We start from the raw sequence: 20,479 nt of genomic DNA on the forward strand, positions 1-20,479 counted from the left end.
TTACTCCTTGGAAGGAAAGTTATGACCAACCTAGATAGCATATTCAAAAGCAGAGACATTACTTTGCCAACAAAGATCCGTCTAGTCAAGGCTATGGTTTTTCCAGTGGTCATGTATGGATGTGAGAGTTGGACTGTGAAGAAAGCTGAGCGCCGCAGAATTGATGCCTTTGAACTGTGGTGTTGGAGAAGACTCTTGAGAGTCCCATGGACTGCAAGGAAATCCAAGCAGTCCATTCTGAAGGAAATCAGCCCTGGGATTTCTTTGGAAGGAATGATGCTAAAGCTGAAACTCCAGTACTTTGGCCACCTCATGCAAAGAGTTTACTCACTGGAAAAGACTCTGATGCTGGGAGGGATTGGGGGCAAGAGGAGAAGCGGACAACAGAGGATGAGATGGCTGGATGGCATCACTGACTCGATGGACGTGAGTCTGAGTGAACTCCGGGAGTTGGTGATAGACAGGGAGGCCTGGCGTGCTGTGATTCATGGGGTTGCAAAGAGTCGGACACGACTAAGCGACTGATCTGATCTGATCTGGATAAAAAGGCTGTGACAGATACACAAGAACTGTTAATAGTGGTTATCTCAGGAGACTAGGACTGAGAGTGGAGTTGATTGGTTTAGTTTTATGCTTCTCTATTTTTTTGAAAAATTTCTCACTTGTATATTTATTATTTTTTGAAATGAAAAGAAATAAAATTTAGAAATCAGATTGAAAAAATGATGAAAATAATCTGGATCCCCACGAAGCAGAGGTCCAGACTAACACTACTGCTCTGTTAATGGAGGTCCACTCCTCTTTCCTCCTTTAAGCCCTGCTTCTCCTTGACTTTATCCTTAGATGCTGAACCCTACTGGTGAGGAGTTATTCACAGTTTTGCTCATTGGCACTTACCTGAATGTTAAGATGTGTTTAAGAGACCACACCCAGGGATGATGGCTGAAGGGAGACAAAATAATGTTGATATTTTTTGACATGATAACCTTGTAAGGTAGAAAGGGAGAAATATATTCCCATTTTATAGATGAGGAAATGGATGCCCAGAGAAATGAAGTAAGTTGCCACTTACTGGTAGGGCCAGGCTTCAAATCCAGGTTTTCTGAATCTGAATCATAAGCTCTTTTTACTCGTGAATATGATGAAAGTGGTCTTGACTGTCTCTACGTTTAGGCTTACAGTGCACTGTGTGTCTCCAGATAAACCTATACTCACAAGAAAGGAACTGACATCAGTCATTTATACTTAAGAGTTTGGACCTCTGGATCACTTCTCCCAGGAAGATGTGTAGCTTTTACTTGAACTGCAACGGTTAAGTGGTAGACTTGTAATTTAGGGTCCTGTGGTCAGAGAATGATAGAAACCCAGTTTGAATTTTTTCAGGTGAATAAAAAGATTAGTGGGTCACATGTCCAGGAAGGGAGGAGTAAAGCTTCCCCGAAGAAAGACAGGAGCCAGGGATTTGATACTCTCTTTCTTTGTCTCATCCTTCTGTGTTGGGCTCCATTTTCTTTTCTTACATGACTGAAAACATAGTTTCCAGCAGCTGTATCCTGACCGATTGGGAAAAAGGTCTCTTCCCTGTCAGCATCATCCAGGAAAAAATTCCAGAGAAGGTCTCTGATTGGCTTGGCTTGGTTCACATGTTTTATAGGCAAAGGATTGGGAGATGGATCCAGCTTGGATGCCAAGTGCATCCCTATGGCCAAGAGGAGTTAGAGTCTGTGACTGGCTGTCCCCAACAGAGTCCAGTGGTTAGCCAGGGAAGCTGAAGTTGCTTTAGAGGAGGGGAACTGATTTTTTACAAAGGATAAAGGTTTGTATCTTTTACCTCCTTGTAACAATCCACTCTGGCATCTCTGAGGCAGAGTTCAGAGTGGAGGAAAGGGGTTGTGTTGAAGAAAGGAACCTCTGCTGCTCTGAAATCAAGCCACCAATGCCCCCTGGTGTAGAGTAAAGCTTCAGTTCAGTTCAGCTCAGTCACTCAGTCATATTCGACTCTTTGCAACCCTATGGACTGCAGCACGCTTCCCTGACCATCACCAATCCCTGGAGCCCGCTTGAACTCATGTCTATTGAGTTGGTGATGCCATCCAACCATCTCATTCTCTGTTGTCCCCATCTCTTCCTGCCCTCAATCTTTCCCAGCATCAGGGTCTTTTCAAATGAGTCAGTTCTTTGCATCAGGTGGCCAAAGTATTGGAGCTTCAGCTTTGGCATCAGTCCTTCCAATGAATATTCCAGACTGATTTCCTTTAGGATTGCCTGATTTGATCTCCTTGCAGTCCAAGGGACTCTCAAGAGTCTTCTCCAACACCATAGTTCAAAAGCATCAATTCTTATGATCACATCCATACACAACTACTGGAAAAACCGTAGCTTTGACTCGACAGACCTTTGTCGGCAAAGTAATGTCTCTGCTTTCTAATATGTTGTCTAGATTTGTTATAGCTTTTCTTCCAAGGAGCAAGCATCTTTAATTTCATGACTGCAGTCACCACTGGCAGTGATTTTGGAGCCCAAGAAAATAAAGTCTGTCACTGTTTCCACTGTTTCCCCATTTATTTGCCATGAAGTGATGGGACTGGATGCAAAGCTTTGATGCAGCTTTTCAACCTTTTCAAAGCTGTAACTCTTTTTGTTTTAAGGAGGACTGCTATGCCAACTCCACCTATGGATCTGGCCTTCACTGTGGAGTGGATCTGGGCTCCCTCCAGGCTGAACCTGTGAGCTTACCTGCCTTCTCCCCATCACCCAGTGTGCTCCACTAGGCAGGGTTTGGCCCAGGGGAGCACAGCACCTTTGTCCACAGAACCCGACACAGTGACCACTACTCTGCAAATGCCCCTCAGAACCAGCTCACCCTTGCTTCATGTGTCTTCCCTCTGAGCACCCTTTGATGGAGGAAATAGGTCTGGTTACCTCATCTTCATTAGGGAGCTTGTAATTTCCTTCCTTCCCTCAACAGAGATCTTACCTAGGTCCAAAAGTCTTCACAGCAGGGAAAAATGGGTAAGAACTCAAAGCAGAAAATACCTCGAAGAGAAAGATTCCTGGGAGACAGAAACCCCAGCTCATCTACTTTTTTATTCCCAGCTCAAGGACAGTACCTGGCACAGAAAAGTCACCAGAAAATTCTAGTTGAACTAAACCATTTTACAGTCTGTCTGAGCTAAAGACTGCCTCCTGGTCATCACATGCTCCAAGTGAGTGTGGACTGGCCCAGAGACTGACTTCTGACTGTAGAATGCGGGCAAAGTGATAAGATGTCACCTCTGTGATTCAGTCCCAGAAGATTGGGTCTTTTATCTTATTAGCCAACTCTGTTGTCTTCTTGGCTTGCATGCTTTGGTGAAGCAAGCTGCACAGTTGAAGAGGCTACATGCAAGGAATGAAGGGAAACCTCCAGCCAACACCCAGCAAGCACTGGGGCCATCAGTCCTGCAGCCCATGAGGCATCGGTCCTGCCAACAAGTCGCTGAGCTCCAGAGTGAATCCTTCCTCAGCAGAACATTCAGATGAGACCTCAGCCCTGGCTCACTCCCTGACTCAGCCTTGGAGAGACTCCAAGGCAGAAGACCCAGGGAAGCTGTGCTTAGACTCCTGACCCACAGAAACTGTGAGGTAATTAATGTATGTTTACGTGAACCACGAAGTTTTAGAGCAGCTTGGTGTATAGCAATAAAAAGCTCATACAAATATCATCCCACACAAGGAAACTTTCTGAGCCTACCACATATCTCAATCAAAAGGAACGAAATGACAGAAATTGAGCAATTGCCTGGAAATAGGACTTGGCTGGAATGTTCCCTACGCTGCCTATCCCCTTTTATCCTCTTCTAGCCAGGTGAGAGGAGCACTCTATTTAATTTTATTGAGACAGGTCTTTTTTTTAAATATTGATTTTTTATTTTTTGACAGTGCCATGGGACGTGTGGAATCTTAGTTCCCTGACCAGGGATTGAACCTGCACCCCCAGCATTAGAAGCATGGAGCCTTAGCCACTAGACTGTCAGGGAAGTCCCAAGAGGAACACTCTTATCTCTGTCCCACAGGTGAGGAAACTGAGGCGTGGAGAAGTCAAGTGGTTTATCTATGATTACACAGCTTGCCTGCCTGGGATCTGAATCTTTGTCTGCCTACCTCCAAACCCCACATTCTAACCATCAGGTCACAGTGCTCTTCATAAAGGGGGTCAGATAATTTCCGAAGTCCCTTCCTTCCTGTTTGGAATAGCGTTAGATAAAAGCAAATTCCAGAAGAGGATCTATGTGCTCACATAAACGTGTAGAAATGGATGTTTGTGCCTTGAAGAGGATCAGAAAGTAAGTCATTGATTTATTTATTGTTTGGCCATGCTGGGTCTTCATTGCTGGGTGTGGGCTTTCTCTAGTTGCCGTGAGTGGGGGCTGCACTCGAGCTGTGGTCCTCACTGGGGGGCTACTCTTGTTACAGAGCACAGGCTCTAGGCTCATGGGCTCCAGTAGTTGCAGCTTGCAGGCTCTCGACTTCCAGCTCTAGTTGGTTGTCCAGCAGCATGCGAGATCCTCCCAGACCAGGGATCGAACCTGTGTCCTCTGTACTGACAGCTGGATTCCTAACCACTGGAGCTCCAGGGAAGCCCCAGAAGGTAAGTTAAAGAAAGGAAATAGTTTTACTGTTTATGGAGCCAGGGGAACTGGACCAGTAAAAACTGACTGCTCAGCTTAATGGCCCAGCTCTCTCTTGGCCGAATGTCGGGATTTGTGTAGCATCGTGGTTCTGACCTAAGGGGAGGCCTCTTGGCAGTCGCCAGCCGTCCCTTATAAGGACAGGGAGCTGCTCTCTCGTGCATCCTTCTTGGTGGCAGAGGAGGTGGACGATCCTGGGAGAGGACAAGGCTGTCTCTGTACCTTGCTTAGTCCCACACAGTACCTTACTACATCCGTGGGCCTCTGTCACCTCGCTTGCAGCCTGGTTTGCTGCAGCTCCATCATGGAGGCAGGATGGGTGGCTTCTCTTTCCACGGTGGATCTGCCTGATACACTTCACCAGATCCTGAGAACACACAGCCCTTGATGCTTTGGGCATGAATAATGGCTGTGACACTTGTTGAGCATGGGCTGTGCACCCATCACCCATCCAGATCCTTCCTCAGTGTCTTCCCTGCAACACCCAGACGAGGATATAGTGTGTGTGTCTTACAGGAGCAGCATCAGAACCAGACAGGAGGCACCTATGTCCCATAGCTATTGGGTGGGAGTCGGGGTGAAAAAACACCAAGAATAAGACCTGGAATAGAGTAAGTGCTCAATACATGTCAGCTGCTAGTATTAACTTTAAAATGTTCTATGATCCTTTATTTATTTATTAATTTTTGTTGGAGTCCAGCTGCTTTACAATATTGTGTTAGTTTCTGTTGTACAGCAAAGTGAATGAGCTGTATGTTTATTTATGGCCCCTCTCTTTTGGCTTTCCTTCCCGTTTAGTTCACCACAGAGCACTGAGTAGAGTTTCCTGAGCTATACAGTAGCTATAGTTATCTATTATCAATGGTGCATATATGTAAATCCCAATCTCCCAATTCATCCCATCTTCCCTTTCCCATCTTGGTGTCCATATGTTTTTTCCTATACATCTGTGTCTTTATTTCTTAGTTGCAAATAAGATCATCTAAACCATTTTATACCATTTTCATATATATATATATATATGTTTATATGTGATATTTGCTTTTCTGACTCACTTCACTCTGTATGACAGCCTCTTGGTTTCTGTAAATGTCACAATTTTGTTCCTTTTTATGACTGAGTATAAAATATCCCAGAAAACTAAGATCATGGCATCCAGTCCCATTATTTCATGGCAAATAGATGGGGAAACAATGAAAACAGTGACAGACTTTATTTTGGGGGGCTCCAAAATCGCTGAAGATGGTGACTGCAGCCATGAAATTTAAAGACGCTTGCTCCTTGGAAGAAAAGTTATGACCAACTTAGCATATTAAAAAGCAGAGACATTACTTTGCCAACAAAGGTCCATCTAGTCAAAGCTATGGTTTTTCCAGTAGTCGTGTATGGATGTGAGAGTTGGACCATAAAGAAAGCTGAGTGCCGAAGAATTGATGTTTTTGAACTGGGTGTTGGAGAAGACTTTTGAGAGTCCCTTGGACAGCAAGGAGATCAAACCAGTCCATCCTAAAGGAAATCAATCCTGAATGTTCATCAGAAGGACTGATGCTGAAGCTGAAACACCAATACTTTGGCCACCTAATGCAAAGAACTGACTCATTGGAAAAGACCCTGATGCTGGGAAAGATTGAAGGCAGAAGGAGAAGGGGATGACAGAGGATGAGATGGTTGGATGATATCACCGACTCAATGGACATAAGTTTGAATAAGGTCCGGGAATTGGTGATGGACAGGGAAGCCTAGTGTGCTGCAGTCCATGGGGTCACAAGAGTTGGACATGACTGAGCAATTGAACTGAAGTGAACTGAATTGATGATCCTTTAAAAATGAGATTCAGATAATGTCACTCCCCTGCTCAAAACTGTCTCATGTCTCTCCACCTCCCTCAGAGTCAGAGCCACACCCTTACCTTGGCTTTCAGGGTCTGACCTGGCCTTGCTCTCTTTCCAGCTCCATTCCCTAACCCCCGCTCCCCGCCCAACATTGCCATGGTCCTGCCACACCAGCCTCCTCCCTGGTTCTGACATGCCTGGCTTCCTTCTGCCTAGGACCATAGCCTCTGCCCTTCCCTGTGCCTAGCACACTCTCCCCTCAGCTCCTGACCTGGCTCCTGCCCTTATGTCGGCCTGGTTTCCAGCGTGACTGCCTCAGAGAAGCTTCTGGAAGGAGACCCACAGTGGCACCTCTGACTTCTCGGCCGCACCTGGCTAGGCTTCTTTCTGTGCAGTCACGTATCTGTTACCCACGTGTGTGCACATTCCCTCGCTCGCCTCACGGGACTCCCAGCTCCTTGAGGGTAGGGCCTGGGCCTGTCTGCCTCGCACTCTATCCCCTGCACCTCACACAGTGCGGGGCGGGCTAAGCGCGGGCCCTGAAGCAATAGTGTTTGGGATGAAGGAATGTTTTTGATGATGATTCTCTTCCCCGCTCCTCCCTTGAGGGTCTCCTTTGGTTTAGGACTGGAGGTAACGGGTGGCCCCCTCTGGGAGAGTCTCGGAGGAGGAGGAGAGAGCACCGGGGAAGGCTGGCCACTGGGGGGTGTGGCATTCCCAGGAACTGGCCTCTGCCCGCTCTCTCAGGCCGGGGCTTCTCTGCGGTGGGGAGGCTGGGGCAGGCCAGGCCCTGAGCAGACTCATCACCCTGAGGTGCGCCAGGCTCCCACCACAGTGGGGCCTTCCAGGCTTGTCACTCCTGTGGAGAGGGACACAGCTGACATCCTGGATACCTGAGGTAGGACAGCTGACACCCTGGGGTAGTGTGGCCTCCCCTGGTTGGGGCAGTTCTGGGAGAGCCAATGCTGACCCTTTATAGGAATTCCCTTACAGCTGACAGATGAAAAGGGCTTCCTGCGAGCCGACCCCCTGGTCCAAGTTACACTGAAAGCCCTGAACATCGGGGGCTCCCATGACTCCCACCTCTGCCCTAGTGTGCTTCCCAAAGCCCCCCTCATGCAGCAGTGAGGTAGGGCGAGGAACTCCCACAACCAGTAGTCCTTGGGCTACACTTCCCTTCTCTTCATTTGTCTCAACCTCAGTTTTCTCCTCTGAGGAATGGGTAGAAACAGGCCTGCGCTGTCTGTGTGGTGGGCAGGAGAGTCAGGGTAAGTGAGGTGTGAAAAAGCTTCTTGCACGGTGTCAGGGGTGGGAAAGGGCCCGCTCTCCTGGATGCTCTGAGCGTGCCCTGTACTCTGTCCCTGTAGGAAGGGGAGGGAGGTGGCATTTCCCAAGCCCAGAGCCCCAGGAGCTGCAGGGGAGCTTATCTGGCATCAGCTTGTTCATGCTGCTGGGAGAGGCCCAGAGGGGGCCGAGGCGGGGTCGGTGGGCAGATCTTTGGGGATGCAGTGGCCTGAAGTGATTCGCTGTGGCAGGCTGTTGACAGTGCAACTCCCAGAGTTGTTCACGGTCACAGGGAGTTGCCCCAGGCACCCGCCTCTGAGTGAACAAAGGAGAGGTGGCAGGTGGCATCTGTCCCTGCAGAAAGCCTGGGCTGCCTCTGTCCTCGTGGCTCCAGAGCTGCTCGAGTGCCATGAGTCCAAGCCATGGTGCCCATTGCTGACAACCCCAAAGTCATTTGGACTCAGATTCTGCCATGACAGGGCTTCCCTCATGGCTCAGATGGTAAAGAATCCGCCTACAATGTGGGAGACATGGTTTTGAGCCCTCGGTTGGGAAGATCCCCTGGAGAAGGGAACAGCAACCCTTTCCAGTATTCCTGCCTGGAGAATTCATGGACAGAGGAGCCTGGTCAGCTACAGTCCATGGGGTTTCAAACAATGAGACTGAATGGCCCACGACTCAGTGACTAACACTTCTGCCATGACAAACCCAGAACCCTTGATCAAATAGAAAACACAAAGTCAATTTTTGCAAAGGGTGTAAAGTCTGTGTCCTGATTCTTTTTTTTCACCGAACAAACATGTGATTGTTCAATTGTTCTAGGGCTTTTTGGGGGGGGGAGGGGGCGTGCTGTGTGGCATGTGGGATCTTAGTTCCCTGACCAGGGATTGGTTCTGCCTGCATAGGAAGCACAGCATCTTAACCACTGGACCGCCAGGGAAGTCCAAGGACCATTTTCTCCGTTTTACTGCCTTTCCTCCTGTCAGTGATTATATCTATGTGGATCTATTTCTGTGTTATCAGTTCCATTGATCTATTTGTCTGTACTTTCATCAACATCACACTGATTTGACTGCATGCATGCATGTTCAGTGGCTTCAGTCCTGTCTGACTATTTGTGACCCTATGGACTGTAGCCTGCTAGTCTTCTCTGTCCATGGGATTTTCCTGGCAAGAATGCTGCAGGGGGTTGCCATGCCCTCCTCCAGGGGATCATCTTGTGTCTCCTGCATTGCAGGTGGATTCTTTACTGCTGAGCCCCTGGGAAGCCCACTGTCTTGATTACTGTAGCTTTATGGTAAGTCTTGAAGTTGAGTTGTTCAGTCTTCCAATTTTGTTCTTCTTTAGTATTGTGTTGACTACTTTGGGTTTTTTGCCTCTTCATATAAGCTCTAGAATCAGCTTGTCAATATCCATAAAATAATTTGTTGCAATTTTGATTGGAATTGCATTGAATCTATACATCAATTTTGGGAACAACTGACATCTTGACAATAGTGAATCTTCCTATCTGTGAATATGAAATATATTTCCATTTATTTAGTTCTTTTTTGATTCCTTTCATCAGAGTTTTTTAGTTTTCCTTGTATAGATATTGTACATATATTTTTAGATTTATGTGTAAGTAGTTCATTTGGGGGAAATGCTAATATAAATGGTCTCGTGTTTTTAATTTCAGATTCTACTTGTTCATTACTAGTGTATAGGAAAAGGATTGACTTTTGTATATTGACCTTGCTTCCTGCAACCTTGCTATGATCATTTATTAGTTCCAGCTTTTTTTTCAGTCCTTTCAGATTTTCTACCCAGATGATCATGTAATCTGTAAATAAAGACAGTTTCTTTCTTCCAAATCTGTATTTTCTTGTCTTGTCTTATTGCATTGGTTATAACTTCCAATACAATGTTGAAAAGGAGTGTTGAGAAGAGACATCTTGCTTTGTACCTGTTCTTAGAGGGAAAGCTCCGAGTGTCTCACCATTAGGTATGCTATTAGCATAGATTTTTTTGGTAGATTTTTTGGTAGATAGTTTTTATCAAGATGAGGAAGTTCCCCTTTGTTCCTAGTTTACTGAGAGTTTAAAATTTTTACATATTTATTTTTGAATTTACTGATTTATTATTATTTTTCAGCTGCACTGAGTCTTCATTGCTGTGCGTGGGCTTTCTCTAGCTGTGGCAAGTGGGGGCTGCTCTCTAGCTGCAGTGCGCAGGCTCCTCATTATGGTGGCTTCTCTTGCTGCAGAGCACGGGCTCTAGGCGAGCAGGCTTGAGTAGTTGCGGCCTGTGAGCTCAGTAGTTATGGTGCACAGGCTTAGTTGCTCTGTGGCACGTGGGATCTTCTCCAACCAGGGATCAAACCCATGTCCCCTGCATTGACAGGTAGATTCTTAACCGCTGGAAAGTGAAAGTGAAAGTCGCTCAGTCATGTCCGACTCTGTGACCCCATGGACAATACAGTCCATGGAATTCTCCAGGCCAGAATACTGGAGTGGGTAGCCTTTTCCTTCTCCAGGGGATCTTCCCAACCCAGGGATCAAACCCAGGTCGCCAGCACTGCAGTTAGACTCTTTACCAACTGAGCCACAGGGGAAGCCCCTTAACTGCTGGACCACTGGGGAATCCCTACTGAGATTTTAAAAATCATGAATGGGTGTTGGATTTTGTCAAATGCTTTTTTTTCTGTCTGTTGATGTGATCATGTTATTTTTCTTCTTTAGCCTGTTGATTTGATAGATTATGTTAAGTGATTTAAAAAAATTTTTTTATGTGGACCATTTTTGAAGTCTTTATTGACTTTGTTACAGTATTGCTTCTGTTCTATGTTTTGTTTTGTTTTTTTTTTTTGGCTAAGAGGCATGTGGGATCTTAGCTCACTGACCAGAGATCAAACCCACACCCCTTGCATTGGAAGGCAAAGTCTTAACCATTGGCCCACCAGGAAGTCCCCTATGTTAAGTGCTTTTTGAAGATTGAATCAGTCTTGTGTCCCTGGGATAAATCCTGCTTGGTTGTAAAGTATAATTTTTTATTTATTATTGGATTATATTTACTAATATTTTATTGGGATTTTTATATCTATGTTCATGAGAGAGATTGGTGTGTAGTTTTCTTTTCTTGCAATGTCTTTGACTGGTGTTAGTTATTAGAATAATGCTGGCCTTATAGAATGAGTTAGGGGGTCGTCCCTCTGTTCTATCCTCTAAAAGAGGTTACAGAGAATTTGTGTAATTTCTTCCTTTAAATGTCTGGTAGATTTGGCCAGTGAACCTATTTGGGCCTGATGTTTTCTCTTTTGGAAGGTTTTAATGATTGATTCAATGTCTTTAATAGATATGGACCTATTCAGATAATCTATTTCTTCTTTTGTGAGTTTGGCAAAATTGTGTCTTTTAAGGAATTGGTGCATTTTATCTAGACTTTCAAGTTTGTGGGCATAGAGTTGTTCATAGTATCCCTTTATTATCCTTTTAATGTCTGTAGGAGCTGTAATGATGCCCTGCTTTCATTTCTGATATTAGTAATTTGTGTTTTTCCTCTTTTTACTAGCCTGACTAGAGGCTTATTGGTTTTACTGATCTTTTCAAAGAATGAGCTTTTTGTTTCATTGATTTTTCTCTATTGATTTCCTATTTAACCAATTTTTATATCTTAGAAACAAACACATTGAAATTTAGGTCACTGATTATTAAAAAGTAAATGTTAAATGTTAACACTTTTAACTTAAAAGATAAAATACGCTTGCAGTAACAAGATACTGCTTTATTTCCTGTACACAGGAGCCCTGCTTAATATTTCATTTGAAATAAGAAGTTGCTAAAAAATCTTTGAAAACCACTCAATGATATGATCTCCAGGGGCCCTTCCATGGCTCTGTGATCCAGTTAGATTAAACAATGCTGTGATCAGATGTTTTTGTTTTAAAAATATCCATCTTTAGTAAATTGTAAAGCCATACAGATTAGTTAGGTTTGGATATGTGGTTGGATAAAGTTACTTAGAAAATCATACAGGGTGAGAGCCCCTGGGCTAGAAATCAGAGGGTCTAGTCCTTATCCTTGTATTCCTTAACCTTCACCTGAGAGTCAGAATGCTCTTTATTGGTGTCAGAAACCCACCCCTAATAAGGTTAAGCTTTAAGCATGGCTCCATTCAGAAGCTCAAATGATGTCACAAGGTAAGAGGCTTTCTCTGTCTTTGGGCTGTTTCCTCTGCTCTGGTCATGTTCTCAGACAGACTCTAATGACCTCCATCCAGCAGCTCCAGGCTGACATCTTCATAGATCCCAATTCAGAGAAAAGAGAGTGCTCCTTTCTCCAGGGGTCCAGCAAAAAGTCATGGGTTTTTCTGATTGAACAGATTTACATCGCGTGCCTACTCTGAACCAATCACTATGAAGGGGCAGAAGGTGGCCCTGATGGTGGTGGTCAAATCTAGATCATAAGTCCACCCCTAGGATTTAGATGGGAGGCCTGTACCACCTAATCCACGTGGCCTAAGTTGAGGTCCCCAAGAAAAATTAGGATGCTGTTATCACAGGATTAGAGAATGGGTGCTGGATAGGCAAAGCCGTTCATTAGAAGCAAAAATGAAATAGTCTCTAAACTCAGCTTCTGCACCTGCCTTGAGGGGACTGCCGTTGTGAGGGCCCAGTGAGAGGCGGACATGGACGTCAGGGAGGGCTGGTGCCAGTCCTGAGAGGGATGCGGTCTGGAGGCACGCTGCTGTGCAGACTCGGCTGGCAGGCAATACCTAGTTGAACCGAAACATAAGATGTTTAGTGAAACCAAGAGGTTTCACAAAATGTGAACTCTTGGCCCTCATGAGACTGGTCACCAATGAAGAGCTGACAGACTCTTTCTGGCTAATCATGTTCTGATTGGTTTGGTCGACACTGCCCTGCTCACCCCAGAGGCAAACGTGCCTGTTTGCTCAGGGAAATGCAACCAGGGAGGCTTTCTCTGCCCCTTTCTCTCCTGTGATCTTGTCTTTCAGAGGCAGCTGGGGATCAGACTCGGAATTGCTGACACTGTCAGCCCCAGGATAAAATTTGTGAGGCTCAGCCAGATCTGTTTGTGCCAAATTTGACATTGTCATTTGACATGTTATTCTCACTTGGAACCGCTGATGGTTTGTTATAATTGTTTAAACCTCCGTGTAGGTGATTTGGAAAGTACAGATTGATGAATACCCATCTCTTTTTCGTTTCTGAGGCAGAAAAAGGAAAAACAAGTTTTCCCTTTACTCAGGAGGAAAAAACTTGGAATGCAGCCTTTTCCTTTGTTCTTGCCTCTTAAGCTTTCACTTGGGATAAAATCCCCTCCTCAAAGCCTTCCCCCAGATCCCCTATTAGGAGGAAACAGCCCACTCATCTATATGTCCTTGACATTAACTTATGAGAGCTGCCATGTTTCCCAGCTTTGACTCTGCCTCACTCTCCATCCATTCTCCCCATGACAGCCAGAGTGACCTGATCAGCACGGATTAGCTTAGGCTGCACCTCCCCTCTGTTCACAACCCTTTGGTGGCCTTCCCTCACACTCAGATAAAACCTAAGCTTTGTGGGGAACTCCCTTGTGCTCCAAGGTTAAGACTCTGCACTTCTATTGCAGAGGGCATGAGTTTGATCCCTGGTCAGGGAACTAAGGTTTCACATGCTGCTCAGTGCAGCCCAAAAATAATAGGAAAAAAAATAAATAAAACCTAAGTGTTTTCCCTGGGCCCTCCTCTCTGACCCAGTCTTCTGCCGCAATCCATTTTAACTCATTACACTCCAGACATAATATCCCTAATGTTTTTTTCTTTTTAAAACAATGTATTTATTTGTAATTGAAGGATAATTGCTTTGCAATACTGTGCTGCTTTCTGCCATACATCAACATGTCCCCTACGTCTTGAAGCTCCCTCCTACCTCCCACCCAATATCCCTAAGTTTAGTCTTGAACATGTCACATTCTTCTATATACATGACCTTCATACTTGCTTTTCCCTTATTCTGGAAAGCTGTTCCCACATTTTTCATGCAGTCAGTTCTTTTTTATCTTTCTCAGAAAGGTAACCCCCTAAACCCCGCCGACACGAGTCCCTTTTAGTTTCTTTCGTAGCACTCTGTGCATTTCCTGTTTCCTTTAAATACATCACGTTTGCAATGACATATTTATGTATTACGTCTCCCCATTAGACTGAGAGCTTCATGAGGCCAAGAGGGGTTTTGTTTACTGCTGTGTCCCCTGCAGCTGGCACTTAGCATGTGCATAATACATTTTCGTTGCCCCAATGATTGGAGGGTTGGGGCTCTTTCTTCAGGTGGGCAGGACTTCCTTCTGTGTTCTTTCTTCTTGCTGTCATTGATTTCTCCTTCCAAGAGGGGATTAGGGGTGAGGAGGTTGTGTCACCCTTGCCTCTATCTCCCTCAAGGTAGTTACCTGGTATTCGTTCACAGTGGACACCCAGTGATGGTTGCTGAAGGAATTCACATTACATGTGCTCTCCAACCCTGCCCCCTCAACTGCATAGCCAGCCACTCGTTCAAGTGGCAGAGATTGCAACCTATGGGATGAGACTTCAGAGCTGCCAAGCCACTGACAAATCTAAAACTCTCTCTTATGCTGGTGATTTGTGGTCCCTGAGATTCTGGCACAACAGAGCCTGGACAAGCGCTAAGAATCGCCATCGAAGAAGCAGCATACCTAGATGAGGTATTGCCTGAACTGAGCCTAGAGATCTCCTCCAGGGGCAGGGACTAGTGAGGGGGGGTGGGGTGGGGAATGCAGTGACAGCCCCTGAGCCCCAAGACTCTCACTTCAACAGATTTTCATTCAGCAAATAGTGATTGTGTTGGAGTCTGTGGGGGCCTCAGACAAGAATAAGACACAGCCCCTGACATCAGGAGGCTTGAGGTTTCATAGAACAGATACATGGCTTACCACTTTCTAGTTGTATGACCTTGACCCCATTACTTAACTTCTGCAAAACCTCAGTTTTCTCATCTGTAGGATGGGGTAATAAATGTAGCGACCTCATAGGTGATAATTCAGTGTGTTGATGCATGGAAAGTGCTTAGGACAAAACTGGGCTTAGTAAGGGTTGGCAGTAAGTATTATTTGCTGTTCTCAGACGGGGATGGGAGACATGTGCAGCCTTCTAAGGTTAACCTCCTGTTTACCATTGTCGCCAGGCAGAGCTGCCCTCTGGTGGCAATCCTGCAGAATGACCATCTGTCCTGGGACCACTTGCTCATGAAGCCAACCCTGGTTTTCAACCTGAGACCATTTAGGCATATGTGTGAGGAAATTATCAAATAAACCATTACCAAGCACTTCTAATTGAAGATATTCTAAGGCGTAAGGGTTCTGGAAATGGAAATATCTCGTGTGGGTATGTGGGTGGGTGATGTGCTGCTGGTTGGGCTTCCTGTCAGTTTTGACCAGGAAGGAACCAGAGGTGGGAGCACTCCACATTTGATAAAAAGAAGAGCCAGGAGTCAAAGAAGTTTGCCAGGCAGGCTTGATGATATCCTGGCTCTGCCACTAGACAGAGTCTTATTTTCACCACTTAGTGGCTTAAGGACCTCGGGCAAGTCACTTGACCTTTCTGATGGTTTCGTGGGATGGAAATAGTAGTGATATTACCCCTGATAGATTTGTATTAATAGTATGCATCTGATAGGATAATGCCTGTGAAAAACCCTTTAAGAACTATAAAAAATATTACTGAAATCCATCAGTGCTAAGATGAACTTTTTTTTTCTTAACATTTCCTATTTCTGAAATTGGAAGAAATTACAACCCATGGTATAACATAATTTAACTGGTGGTTTTAAGTTTTGCTTAATGGGTCATAAAAACTGTGTGTGCTGCAATCAGGGGCATGTCATGCACAGATATGAAGAGATGGTAGTTGAAACAGTGGTCACTGTAACTTCCCACCCCTCACCCCCGACTGCTACCTGTGCCCAGAAGCTCTCAGATACCGCAAGTGACACCTTTTCATGTGTGCACCCTCAGAATCTGGCAGAGTGTCTGGCACAAATCAGTATTCAATGAATGCTTTTTAAACATTTCTTTTATTCATTTGGTTGTGTCTGGTCTTAGTTGCAGCACGTGGGATCTTTTGTTGCAGCACACAGACCCTCTAATCGTGGCACCGGGCTTAGTTGCTCTGTGGCATGTAGAATCTTAGTTCCCTGACCAGGGATCGAACCTGTGTCCCCTGCAAGGTGGAATGTTAACCTCTGGACCACCAGGGAAGTCTTCCTCAATTAATGTCTTATCCTTTGATAAAGGCAAGTGACCAGCTCAGAGGCTCGGTCAGAATCACTTTTGAGAAGCCAAACACAACCTTCTTACCTTCCAATTTAGTCTTGAGGAGTGGTCCCGTGCATCTTTTGTTTCTCTGGCCACCTAGCATCCATTCACCTTATTTTCTGAGATCTGCTGTGGTCCACCTTCACCCATTTCAATGAAATACAGAAGGAACACCTTCTCACCACCTTCTCACGCCTCCTACCCTCTCATCTCCCTGTTCCCGTGCCTAAGGTAATTAGCATAGAGCAGCCATCTGGCCTCAGTGATTGGTTCAGAGGTTAACATATGACCCAGTCAGAACCTTTGCGATAACAGTGAGACTTTTGCTGGGGTAGCTACTATCTGTGCCCCTACCAGAGCCCCTTGGCATCTATCATTTCCATGAACACTGGCTGAACTTCCAACTGCCAGTTCGTGGAACTCTGCCTGAGTCCATTGTGCTGTAAGCCTGAGTAACAGAATCAGTGTCACCAGGGAGCAGCTGGGGCTGGGATGAGAAGAGTAGCATGCCTCATGTGCAAAATGTAAGGAGTCCTAGGCCCAGCCCTGGAGCAGCCCTCAACCAATGGCTGATAGGGGCTGGTTGATAAATGCTGCAATTTCCTTCTGGGTGCATACTCTACCCTGTTTCTCACAGCTCCCCAGTGAGATTAGGCTCTGGCCGTCTGTGGAGATAACTGGCTCAGTAACACACCCTTTATTGGCTTCTTTTCCTTCCCTGGCTCACTTCCCCATTCTCCGACCACTGTTTCCTGTGATCGCTTCCCAATAAACCACTCATATTCAAATCCTTGTCTCAGGGTCTGTTTCTGGGGGAGCCCAAACCAAGACACCTGTTGGCTGTGATTAAGGGCTGCTGTGGCTCTAGGAGCTGTTGCAGCCACTGTCTTGCCAGCCATGGAGGGCAGAGCCTATAAGAATGGAGCTGACATGGAAGCGAGCAGAACTGAGATGGTAAATGAGGTGATTTTAATGAAGTTTTGCTATTAAGATCTCACACCACAGTGCAGACACTTTGTGAAATTCCCCATGAGATCTGTGCACCTGTATTTTCTCTCCGACAGCCAGCCACCTCTTCTCTCTGCCCTCTCTAAAAATTCTGTTGTCCAGAACGATTCATCTCTGTCTCTCAGCTTTTGCACCCACTCAACAAACTTAGTCTCCTTTGGGATTTACCATTTTGGAAGTTGTTCAGATGTGGGAGGGGACTGCAAAGAAAAAGCAGAAAGGAGTGCACGTGTGGTATGTGCACATGTGTGTATGTACGTTTGTGCTTCTTTGCAGGATTCATCTCAGAGGCTCCAAAGTCAGGAGATTCCCAACAGCCTTGTCTACTCGGAAATCACGTGGGAAGCTCACACCAGGGGCTCTCACTCCCAATATCTTTCTGAGGAAACTTTTGTTTCTCTCACCTCTGCTTTTCTCAATTATCTGTCTCTTTTTTTTTTTTTCTCTCTGCCTCCTTCCTCTGTTCTTCAGAGAATCATTGACTTACACGACCTAACAGACTGACCCCTCCCTGTTCAAATTCTCCGGGAAGAATCTGACAGGCTCCGCTCAACTGCCAATAGATGGCTTCCCCTGGGCCAGGTCCCGCCTCTTGTCCAATCAGCTGTGGCTGTGGTGATGGAGGCGGGGCCTTGGGGAAGGTGGTTCAATGAACTATCCCCCAAAGCTCCGCCCCATTTACGTGTCTGCTCACCGAGCCTCAGGACAGTATCTGGGAGAAAAGACAACGATAAAAGTGAATAGTGACTGAGTAGCTCTTTAAATCAGGCACGGGACACATATTACGTCTTTTATAATGAAATTTTGTCCAAATATTTATAACAAGTGCATGAATCTTAAGTGTACAGCTCTTCTATCAATTATATCTATTTACCTGATTACTTCTATTAACTGATTACTTCTATCAATTCTTATAGCAACCCCACGATGACGGGTGTGATGATTTTTATCTTTAACGTACAGGCATGAAAACAGGCTCAGCAAAGTCCATTCACTCCCCTAGAGAGTGGATCTTTGATTTGAACCCAGGCTGTACAACTCTAGAATCTGATTGCAGGACCACTACCGAACACTGCTCATGTCACCAGGTCACCTTCGGGGATAAGCACAACCTGTGGTCTTGGGCAGTGACAGGGAGACAAACAGGTGACGTTCATTTGCAAAGTGTGCTCGGTGCTGGGTGGAAGAACTCCAGCCCAACGCTCCCCTCTCGGCCATCCTTCACCCCCCCCCGCCGCCCCCTCCTGGCCACTTGGTACCTTCCTCTGCTTTTCCGGGCAGCACAGCTGCAGCTGGAGGCAGCCTCTGGGAACCACCAAGAGGCTTTATGATGTGCAGATGGTGTTTCCGCCGAGCCCCTCGCTTTTCATGTCTGTGGCCTCTGGGAGCTGGGCCAGCCCAGATGTCCCTGATCGTGAGAAAGGCTCCCCTGGCAAGACTGGCATACGATGCCAGCGACGGTGGCCTCAGGCCAGCTCTGGCTGGGAGCCTCTGGTGAGGGGGCTTGGCTGGATGCTTGAGAGGCGGATGAGTCTGTGTCATTTGTGTCCAGCCCCATGGATTAGGATGATGTATCTGCAGAGCCAGGAATATCACTTCTGAGGCTACAGACAAACAGACACTGCACAGCTAGCCTTTCAAAGGGACTCTAGATTGATCTCTTTTTTCCATGCCTGTTGTTTTATCTGACTCGCAAGCTATCTGTGAGCACAGACTGCCTCTCCCACCAGAGGAGGTGCCCTCCTGTGACAGGAACAATCTCATCCCCATCAGGGATAGACTGGGCTGAGATCAGGAGCCATGTGTCCCCTCTATCAGACTTGGGAGCTCTACAGTCAGGGAGAAACGTACCTGTGCCATCGGGAAAATGAGAACCTGCCATCTTCTTTCAGACGAGGAGTTCCCCAAATCAGGAGAATGTGACTCTTTCATCAGACTGAGAGATTTAAAAGTTGAGTACTCTGTACTTGTCTCTTCCATCAGGCTGAAAACTCCCCAGGAAGAAGCAAGTGTCTCTCCCAGTGGAACAGGAGCTCCCCGAGACGGGGGGGAGGGGTGATGGTATTTCTTCCTTTCTCTCTTCCCAGAGTGTTCAGACAAGGCTCTGTCTTGCAAAGACACCTAGTGTAGGAGAGATGTCTACAGACAATCCTGGGGGACAGGCAACTTCCATCCTGGACTCTGCAGGCCTGGCCTTAGTCAACCATCTTGGAAGGGTGGGACAGTGACAGCCGAAGTGGGTGCTGGAGAAACATGGGTCAGGAAGACCGTGAGACTGATGACACCTGGCCAGTGTCTGTCTCGTGACCTGCTGGAGAACCTAGCTTTTGGCTCAGGGCTTGTTCTTTAACAAACAAGAGCTCAGTGATGATGACAATACATGAATGAATGAATGAAGACCTGGTTTCTGCCTTTGAGATGCTCACCCTCTCCTAGGGGTGAAATGAAGCTCACTTTTCTTGAGTGCCTCTATGCACTGGACACTATTTCAGGCTCTTTAATGTATATTACCTTTTTTAATACTCAAAACCACCCTAGAGGATGTTTTACCTTCTCCACTTTACAAATGAGAAATTGAGGGGCTCAGAGACCTGTCTGAAGTCTCACAGCTGGGTTGAGATTTGAACAGAGATCCTTTGATTTTCAGTAATGGACCCTTTTCTTGGAAAAATTACTGTCATTTAATTTCAGAACTACCTAAGATAGGTATGTATGATGTGGCATGTGAACTGAGGGAGAGAAAGGCTTCAAAGAATGAGTGATGTTGGATATGGGTTTTGAAGGATGAGTAGGAGTTCATCAGCAAAGAAGATAGGGAGGCATGTTTAGAAAAGGAGAGACATTTTGTCTACTTAAAAGACTCTCATCTGGGGCTTTTGAGCAGCCACCCCCTCCCACCTGTGCTCTTCTGTCGCCCTGCCTTTCCAGGAGCTGGACTTCCTCCCTTTCTTCAAGAGGACAGACAATCTAATCTCATGCTGGTGCATCACAGCTGAGATGCCAGGAAGTCTCTGCTGTGAGCCTCCCACCCTGGCGCCAGGGCCAGCTGGGCTTCTAGGAGGAAGGAAGGGTGATTGGGGGCCAGTTTTGATGAGAAATTCCCTCTTGGGCCCTCTGAAAAGGGCAGGGCAGTGGAGGAGAAGCTGGGACCCAAGACCTCCAACTGGGCAGAGGGAGGAGGCAGAAAGATGGGGATGGTGAGTTGTCCCCCAGACCTGAGACCAGTGGCCCTCTCTCCATGGTTTAGAAAACAGGCAGCAGTTTATCACGTCTTCTGAAGGCGGACCTTAGATACATCTTCTGGGGACAGGCAGGTGTTACATTTTTCTGGGTGATAGTGCGGAGTAGATCTTCAGTAGATTCTTTGGTTGATGATCAG

The sequence above is a fragment of the Bison bison genome, unplaced genomic scaffold (genome assembly GCF_000754665.1).
Source record: "Bison bison bison isolate TAMUID 2011002044 unplaced genomic scaffold, Bison_UMD1.0 scf7180017853731, whole genome shotgun sequence".
NCBI lineage: Eukaryota > Metazoa > Chordata > Mammalia > Artiodactyla > Bovidae > Bison > Bison bison.